This window comes from Pieris rapae, chromosome 10 (assembly GCF_905147795.1).
Source record: "Pieris rapae chromosome 10, ilPieRapa1.1, whole genome shotgun sequence".
In the NCBI taxonomy this organism is placed as follows: domain Eukaryota; kingdom Metazoa; phylum Arthropoda; class Insecta; order Lepidoptera; family Pieridae; genus Pieris; species Pieris rapae.
In genome coordinates this window covers 4,573,889-4,582,602 of record NC_059518.1, presented here as the reverse complement: position 1 = coordinate 4,582,602, position 8,714 = coordinate 4,573,889, and the positions used below count along the sequence as shown (strand labels likewise).

Here is an 8,714-nt window from a genome sequence, read left to right as displayed (position 1 = left end):
AATATTAATCCAAATTCCGGGTTAAAACCATTCCCGTCAGACGCAGACGTCTCTACTCACAGCATGCATTTATTCATTCGAAAGTTTTTACATCGGGTCGGCTTTTAATTTGATTTTTATACGCCCCGTAAGCCCTGCATCGTTACTGTTATAATTACACTTGTAAATCGATAGTGATGGCTCTTTTTGCCAAACAGAAGTTAACAAAAAAATTCGGTTGCGGCTTATATTATACGTGGTGTACCTATTGTAAACGTACGAGGCTTGTTTGGACTATTTCAAGTTGGATACTCTAAAACTTAAACTAAAAGTCTATACGTACCTACGGCTCGCTTATCTGCTAGTTTAAATGGTCCAGTGAATAGGCTATCTCGTTCTTACATCTTTATTACAAACATGGATGAAAATATTGATGTGTTTTACAGTCACCAACATTCCGTAACTTTGTTTTGCAGTCTCTTAAATCTTAATGTGGTTTAAGTTTGAATTTTTGTTTGTTTATTACTGTTACTTTTTATCTTTTTAGTTATTATAAGAATAATTTGTTTTTTGTTTAATTTTTGTTTATTTTGTGGCCGTTTCTTTTGTTCCTTTGATATATTGCTTAAGTTCTAATGTAATTGATGTGTATTTGTGATGTCATATTTCCTTGTATTTTAGGCATACACATTGTTTTAGAATGTATCTTAATATATATATTTCTTGTGTGCGTGTGTATGTGACTGAACTCCTCCTAAACGACTGGACCGATTTAGACGAAATTTTTTGTGTGTGTTCAAGGGGATCTGGGAATGGTTTAGATTCACAATTTTGTTCGCTGGACAATATTTTTTTAATTAATTTTCAATTTATTAGTTGTTGTTGATTTTGGAATGTTTTACATTGGATCCGACAGACGGCGCTACCATCGCAGTGTCAAATTTTAAATAATATTCGAATTTTAATTTTAGTCTGTCCCGAAATTTAAAAAATGTTTTGTTATCATTGTGTTATATCGTGTGTGACCATGTGCTGGATCGTTAGATATTGTCATAACATTTGAATAATAATTTTCATCAAAATGGCTTATTAAAAATTGAAATTTTGAAATTAAAGACGTGTAGACAGGACAACGTCTGTCGGATCCGCTAGTATATAAATAAATAAATTATACAACATAGGCCGCTATGCTGTATAGCGAAATTTTCTCAGACCTCAAGACCTCAAGACGGCTTGCTGGGCAGAAATGATGAAGAGGTAATCGCTGAAACCTGAATCTCCGTCTTTTAAATCATTTTACAAAAATGAATAAAAAAATTGAAAAATGTTTTAATTGTATCGCATTTGAAGCCGATACTTGACAAACTATGGTTTAGTACTGTAGATGAAAAATGACGGTAAAATGACGACTGTAACGATTATAATTCATAAAATATATTGCTAATAAATTTAAATAAAGTAATACGAGTCATGAATGCTTTGTACATAACAGCTTTGGAAGCTAATAAAGCTTTGTAAATAATAAAATTGCGGTGGTAACCGTTGATGTGAAATTGTGCAGAATTTGAGATTGTTTAACACTCATGTATCATTCAGAGCAATGTAATCCGATATATGCTAACCAATTTCAAATTCACGAATTGGTTGTAATTTTATATATGTAGAGAGAGAGAGAGAGATGAATATGTTTATTAAATAATAGTATAATTACGGAACAGCAAGATTTATCATTGTAGTACAGTTATGTCAAACCTGAAATAAATAAGGCATTGAAGTAATATTAAAGGACAGTCTTATTTTCAATTAAATAAGTTAAGACTGCCTTAATTATTATTATTTGTAATACTAAGCTTTCTGCTTTACTGTTTCACGATATTATCTTGAAATCCACGTTTAAATATATTACACAGAATTGATCAGCCATATAATTTAAAAGTACTAAAAAGTTTTATCATTATGTTTTTACTATACCTAAGCTTCAACCTTGGAACATTTGTAGGACGCAACCGTGTAATTTAAAATTCATGTATGAAAACACTCCTTTCAAACAGCAGTACAAATCAAAAGGCAAACGTGTTAAAAGCCAAACCTCAGTCAGCTATTCAGTTTTATTTAACCACATACGTTAACAGGGTGTGCAACGTGGTGTAGCACTATTTTGTCAAATACTTAATTAGTAAAGGCAGGAAAACCGCACATTGACATATAAATGTGTGATAAAAATATATCTGAATATTGTGGTCAGCAGCAAGGTAACATCTGGATTATCCATCTCCGGCATCAGTCTAGAGTCTCTCTTCTTGAGGTTTAGATCGGTCATACTCGTCGATACTGAAAATAAAAACCCATCAAAATAAATAATACAATTTGTTATGAACCGATTCTCAAAGTGAATTTTCTTTTAGATTGTACTAGGTTAGGTAGGCACTTGCAAACATTCTGGTTTTGCAGGTGTGGTACTGGGGTGCACTGTGTGCAATGGGCACCGCGGTTCATCACTTGACGCACCTGCTCCTTTGTTTCCCAGTAAAAAGAGACAACCCTATATCTTACATAATTAGCGCGCACTCACCCTATACATTAACATCCATAATTGTGGGTAAGTATTTATGAAAAATAACTTTCTCTAGAATTACAGCGACTGGGCAAAAGGTTATATAAACATTATTTCGTCCATTAACGGTCTTGAGAAAATTAATTACTCGTCTTAGTAAATGTTAATAATCAGATACCTAAGACAATCAGATACTTATGTAAATATTTTATATAATGGAGATACACGTGTGAAAATTACAGAACTTAATTTCAGCGCTAACCAGATTTGATTCTTCATAATCGAGTAGCCCGCAATATCGCCACGCATAATCACGATGGCATTCTTTGTATTTTGTATGAGTCCGCCAATTGTCCGCGAATAAATTAAAAATACTAAAACAATATGTAGCAATTAAGAAAATAGTAATAATAGCAAATAATCACAATTTTATTGTAAACCAACAAATGATCACACACAATGGTCCTCCGCTGTTGCCATGTTGGTTTCTGTGATTAGATAAGCCAATATTAGATTGATAAAGTGTACAATTGCACTATTATTCTTTACAAATGTATGTATATCTTAACAGGATGTCCAGACCGATAGCGTATAGGTAAGTATACTCTGAAATGCATTTTATATTCGGCCACACCTTGGACATGAACCCGTCTAACCAGTTATTTATGTTTGATTGATCTACACCAAACTTTTCAAAAGCATGTCCTGCATGGAGAAAATTTTATTGTTAATTAATTCTATATAGAAATATTAAATAAAAGACTATTTGAAAATTCAATATATTTTAATTTAAGTTTTTAGTTATAGTTTCAAAATTACTTACTATGTTTCATTAATAGTTTCCAAGTAATTTCATTCTTAAACCTATGATTTATGTATGTGAGATTCATAAGAATTTTTAGAAAGGCTGGATTAAAAAAAACTCGGGAACACTGGTCTACAATTCTGTAGTCCTAAAAAAATCTTCAGATACTTGCGGCATTGGTCAGTTATATGTATACAGCTCTATATATCGCTACTAATTTTACAAAGTTTTATACTGTATTGTGCATTATCTGTATGAAAAATAAGCAATATGCCTCTCTTAACATAGCAAGACGTATGTAAAAAACAAGTCACATAAATAGTACATACCTTTAGTTTGAGTCGAAAAGAAAAGCAAAGACATAAAAATAAAACGTATTGCCTTTATGGCCTTAAAAAAATTTCTTACCCTTATTCTAACTTAACTCCAAACTTATTTGAAAGGAAAATAAATCATTTTCTTAACACTGAACAAACATAAGTTACAAACTGTCTGTAATGATCAATTTTCGCGCACGACCTCATTTGTACCCTAGTCCCTTACATTCAATTTATACGAAATGGACTGGATATAGACATTGTTAGTCTGAAACTAGACAGACGCAATCAATTCACACGTTATAAGGTCTGACAATCTATATTATAAAACTAGTTATACATACCTTTTATATATGTGTTTAAATTGAAAAACTTTCTGACACATAACTAAAAAGGATATTTACTTTAAAATAAAGTGCACTAGCCCACACACAAGAATTCCCTGCGTCGTGAGCAGCTAGTATTTTCCAATCATTACGGGATTTGACAATAGTTATTTCATAACACATACATTTTGTATATCAACTATTGTTGCACAATAAATAAAATCCGTTTTAGCATAGGAATGGTTGCGAATATGTTTAAGATTGTTAGTGTATGTATAAAGTTTTGAATCGTTTGTGAAAATTTGTTTTTAAGAAAGATAAGTACTTAGTATAAAAGTACAAAGTGAGCTAGTAGAGTCCCTTAGGCAAGGTTCCGAAGATTCTGACAGCATTCGCCGTTTGAAAATTAAATATATTACGGGTCTGTTTCACAATGTATGGATAAAGTACCAAATAGCTATGCAATACATACATTATTCGGAAGATAAGTTCCGAAGAAATTTTGCGCTACCTGACAGTCGTGAAACGCAACAATACTGTTTATCTTACCAATAAGTAATAAATAGTTTATTTAGAACTTATCCGGACATTGAGAAACAGACCCTATGAATATTTTATACTTAAAACCAATGTTTACTAAAGGAAAAGGTTACAAGAAGTATTTTTTTCATTAATTAAAGAGCACAATGACACGAAAATTCAAAAATAAATAAAAGTAAATAATGGATGTAATTTTACACAAAGCATCAATTGCTTAATGATTGCTGGATTGAAGATAGTATGATTGCAAAACGTGATTTGATATAGCATCGACCAATTGGCGTCAAGAACAGAAGTGTTTGTGTCAAACATTTGCTCGACTCGACAAGACTTGGTCGAATTGTTTGACGTTCACAGTAGAACAAATGATGCTTTATTTTAAGTTCAAATAAATCGCTAGCAAACGAATTCCTTCAAAAAGTTTAATAAAAAAAATATACCAAATGGATTTTCACTGGACTTAAGGAGAAAGCGCAACAAACATACGCAATATGCCGAGTGATTTGTTCGTTTCGTCTTATTTACCTACACTATGTTTAATATTAAAAAAAAACTGAATAACATTTAAAATTTAAATTACTCGGCTTATGACTACTTTGTCTTTTGCGAATAATTTTATAAATCAGGTAATTTTAAAAATAACCGTTTATTTAGGTATACATACATGCCACATCACAATAACAAGATTTAATAAATAAAGGCGAAGTATGCAAATTTGCGGTCATTCTGATGAGAACAGTTTGTTTCATATAATGCAAATATTAAAAAAATGCAATACCGAATATTGAAACCACATTAAACTACTAAATAAAAAAATTGCGTGCGTATTAAGTACGTATGTCAGAAGTAAAACTACTTTGTAAATAAATCATTACTAAGGTTAAAGCCCCAATAGATCATGTACCAGTCTATGATCACTCCATGAAATTGTATATCTAAATCGCTCTCCCCTTTTTCATCGACAGAAACGCTGCACATCTTCGTGACGCCAATATTATTATTATAGCGTTTCATCCGTGAAAAATTTTCCCTCATGCGCCTAAAGAAGTTTCACTTCAAAAATCATGTCGGTAAAAATATGAAAGGTTGTCAATAGTTTCGGATAAGATTTATCTTATTCATAAACGTACAAAGCTGAATGTTAAATGTTTTGTCCCGTTCGTTCACATTAAAAATGATTCGAGTGTGATAAGAACATCCGATATTTTGAAGCTCGTACATGAGATCGTTAATTCCGGACAAATTTCGTTTTCTACGTGTCAGACTTACCTCACGGTTTCTACTTTGAAAATAACGATTCATTTCATAGGACAACAAACAATAAATCTTAGAGTGATCGTCAATTGACAATGCCATCTAATACCTAAGTATTAAGGTGGAAAATAGCGTAGCTCGTAGTTTCTCATAACAATTATTTGTGTCAGACTATTGTGGCCATTCGGCCGAACATTTGCTATCTTGATGGGACTAAGTGCTGGAAAATCCATCATACGTGTTTGAAACAAAACACTTGTTTTCAACGATGTAGGCGTGAGGATTTTCTTGGTTATGTATTTCAATGTCGATCAGAGCGTGAGTAGAAAGCGAAGTATTGGGGAACATATTTTCATTTAAAATAGATAGATGTCTAGACAAGTATTTTTCATGAATATAGGACTGATATCGATGCCATGTGTCCAATATACGCGATATAATTCTCGATTTAAATTGATGAATTTAAATTTAATAAACCTGGCAAAACTTAAATATCCTTTAAATTTTAATTTAATTAATTCATTATCGTATATTTATTTGATTTGTTGTCGCCAGCCTAAATGTCCGTCGTCCGGAAACGAACCCAGAATTTCTGGTTCATTAACTGATAAAGGAAACGATAGATATGGAGCATTAATATTTCAGTTATATTAAATAAAAAATGAGTCATATCTGTCATGTCATCCACTAACCCACACTTCGTAAGCGAGATGGCCTTCCCTTCAATGAAATCCTGGATTTATAAAAGCTAACTATGTTGATTAATTTAAATAATCGGATATATTTATTTATTTTGCTGCCTTATTCAATCGCTCATAGCCTGACGCAGATTAAACATACCATGATTCAGCCGATCATTTTGATTCCATAGTAGTGATACAACATAGTATATGGTAATAACAGATTCGTGATTTATGTCACGTAAAAGCGATACGTCAGGAAACAATTTGCACCCCGTGGCGAAAGATATTTTTTGTCAGTTGCAAATGATATTGGTTTATATCAATGGTAGTTTGAAGAGTGGTTTTGGAAGATATTTTTGGTAACGTCAGAATCAGTTTCATGTTACAAAAATTTACGCATCGATATTTGTTAGAACGGCTGAAAATTGTGCTATTTGTATTATCAATATATCTTTATAATTATATAAAACAAACTCCAGGGTCATTTTGATTTGTTGTATTTGTCTAGCTGTCCCGAAGAATAACTAAATAAGTTAAAACTTTGTAAATTTGACGAAACAAATCCAATACAAAATCTTCATGGGTTTCGTAACTGTGAACATTTAATCTTCATCCCCACAATATAGTAACCTCTACTTTCAAATTAAACAATGTATGAAAATAAAGATTGAAATGAGAATAATGGCGTATATTATTAAAATGTAATGTCAATAATTAAATGAGATTGCTTTATACTTTGGTTGTCATACTCTAAATAAAATAATGAACTTAATATTAATTGTATTTGCATTACTTTCTTAATATAATAAATTAGGTTTAGCTAAAAGTTACACGACATTTATTGACTGTTAGGCGTACGGAATTCGCCTATATAAGAATTATTAAAAAAAATATCACTCACATTCGATGTGTTCCTATATTATGTTGATTAATTTTAATGTTAAATTTCAGTTTACTTTAGTTTTGTTTTTTTTTATGTATCTTTATCTATTAATGCACTTGCATGTTTTCTGTTTTTTATACATAAATTGTTTATCTATGTAATCTGTTTTGGGTTTCTGTATTGTCTTAGTGTTTTGTATTATAATATATTTAAGTATAAGCTGTTAGATTACTTATAATTAAATAAATAAATAAATTAATTGTAATTACCTACAAACTCTGGCAGAAGTAATTATAAAGATTAACAAAGAGACCCATTGAACACACACTCCCGATTAGCCATTATGGTCCCATTAAGTCACATAATTTAAGCGAAACTTAACATAATTACTCGTTTCCAGAACTCCAAATAATTTAATTTATTAAAGGGTAAGCAGCGTATTTGAATACGAAGTTAATTTAATAACCAAAATACGGCGACGTTTTCGCATTTTGCGTAGTTATTTTTGTCACTTTTCGCGGCATAATTTAATGACATTTTTGATATAATTAAAGTTTTCTTATGATTTTGGCTAAGGTAGTTGCTTCTTGGCGTGTCTGTTTTGTGTTGGGTTTAAGGCAAGTGATTTGTAACACTAATGCTGTTTGAGTCTTAGGGGTACCGGTTACCTGGTATAATGGCAATGACTGTTGAGGAAAGATAGCAATAAATTGAAAAATTGTGGAATTTTTTGTGTTATATATAAAATAAAAAAGCTATATTATTATTATCTCCTTGGTAGGGCAGACGATATACTGTATTAAGCCACGCAGCCTCTGCCCACTTCAACATAGCTTACGTTTCAGCCACAAATGAGCGTCACTGAGATAGTTTAGGGCAGCCACGTTTCCTATTCCCTTTGGGAATCCTATCTAGTGTCTGGTTTGGGTATGTCCTTGAGGTCCTGTTAATGAATATGTCCTATCCGTTTACATAGGACTATCTAGTTACGGATTATACCCTATACATCGTTAGCAAATATGATAACTACACTCTTCAGCTACAAATCACTACGATGACGTTATACCGCTCAATCGCTCAACAAAGTTATTTCGACCACTAAAAAATACAGGTTTTCCACCGTAGTTCTGCTTTCTACATATTATAGCATTTTAAGAAGTGTTTATTTAAAACTGAATACCAGGTAATGACTTTGAAACGCCCCATTCTATTGACAGAATGCTTAGGCCATTATCGCTTAAATTGTTTGGAAAATCGATTAACAAGCAATTACCCGCCGGAAACCGTTAAGCGATGTGGACTGTGGTTAAACTATGGGTATATAGTTAATATCTATTTACAATTAGGCGCAGTTGCTAAGTTGCAAGAAGGAA

At 31.8% G+C, this 8,714-nt stretch overlaps 1 long non-coding RNA gene across 1 annotated transcript; it reads right to left on the bottom strand.

The window, feature by feature from the left end:
* Positions 1–2,053: 2,053 nt before the first annotated feature.
* On the bottom strand, positions 2,054–2,877 carry LOC110994238. The gene is made up of 2 exons (XR_002600212.2): positions 2,796–2,877; positions 2,054–2,310 (listed from the first exon to the last, which is right to left on the bottom strand). It is a non-coding gene; the product is annotated as an uncharacterized LOC110994238 (long non-coding RNA).
* Positions 2,878–8,714: the final 5,837 nt, after the last annotated feature.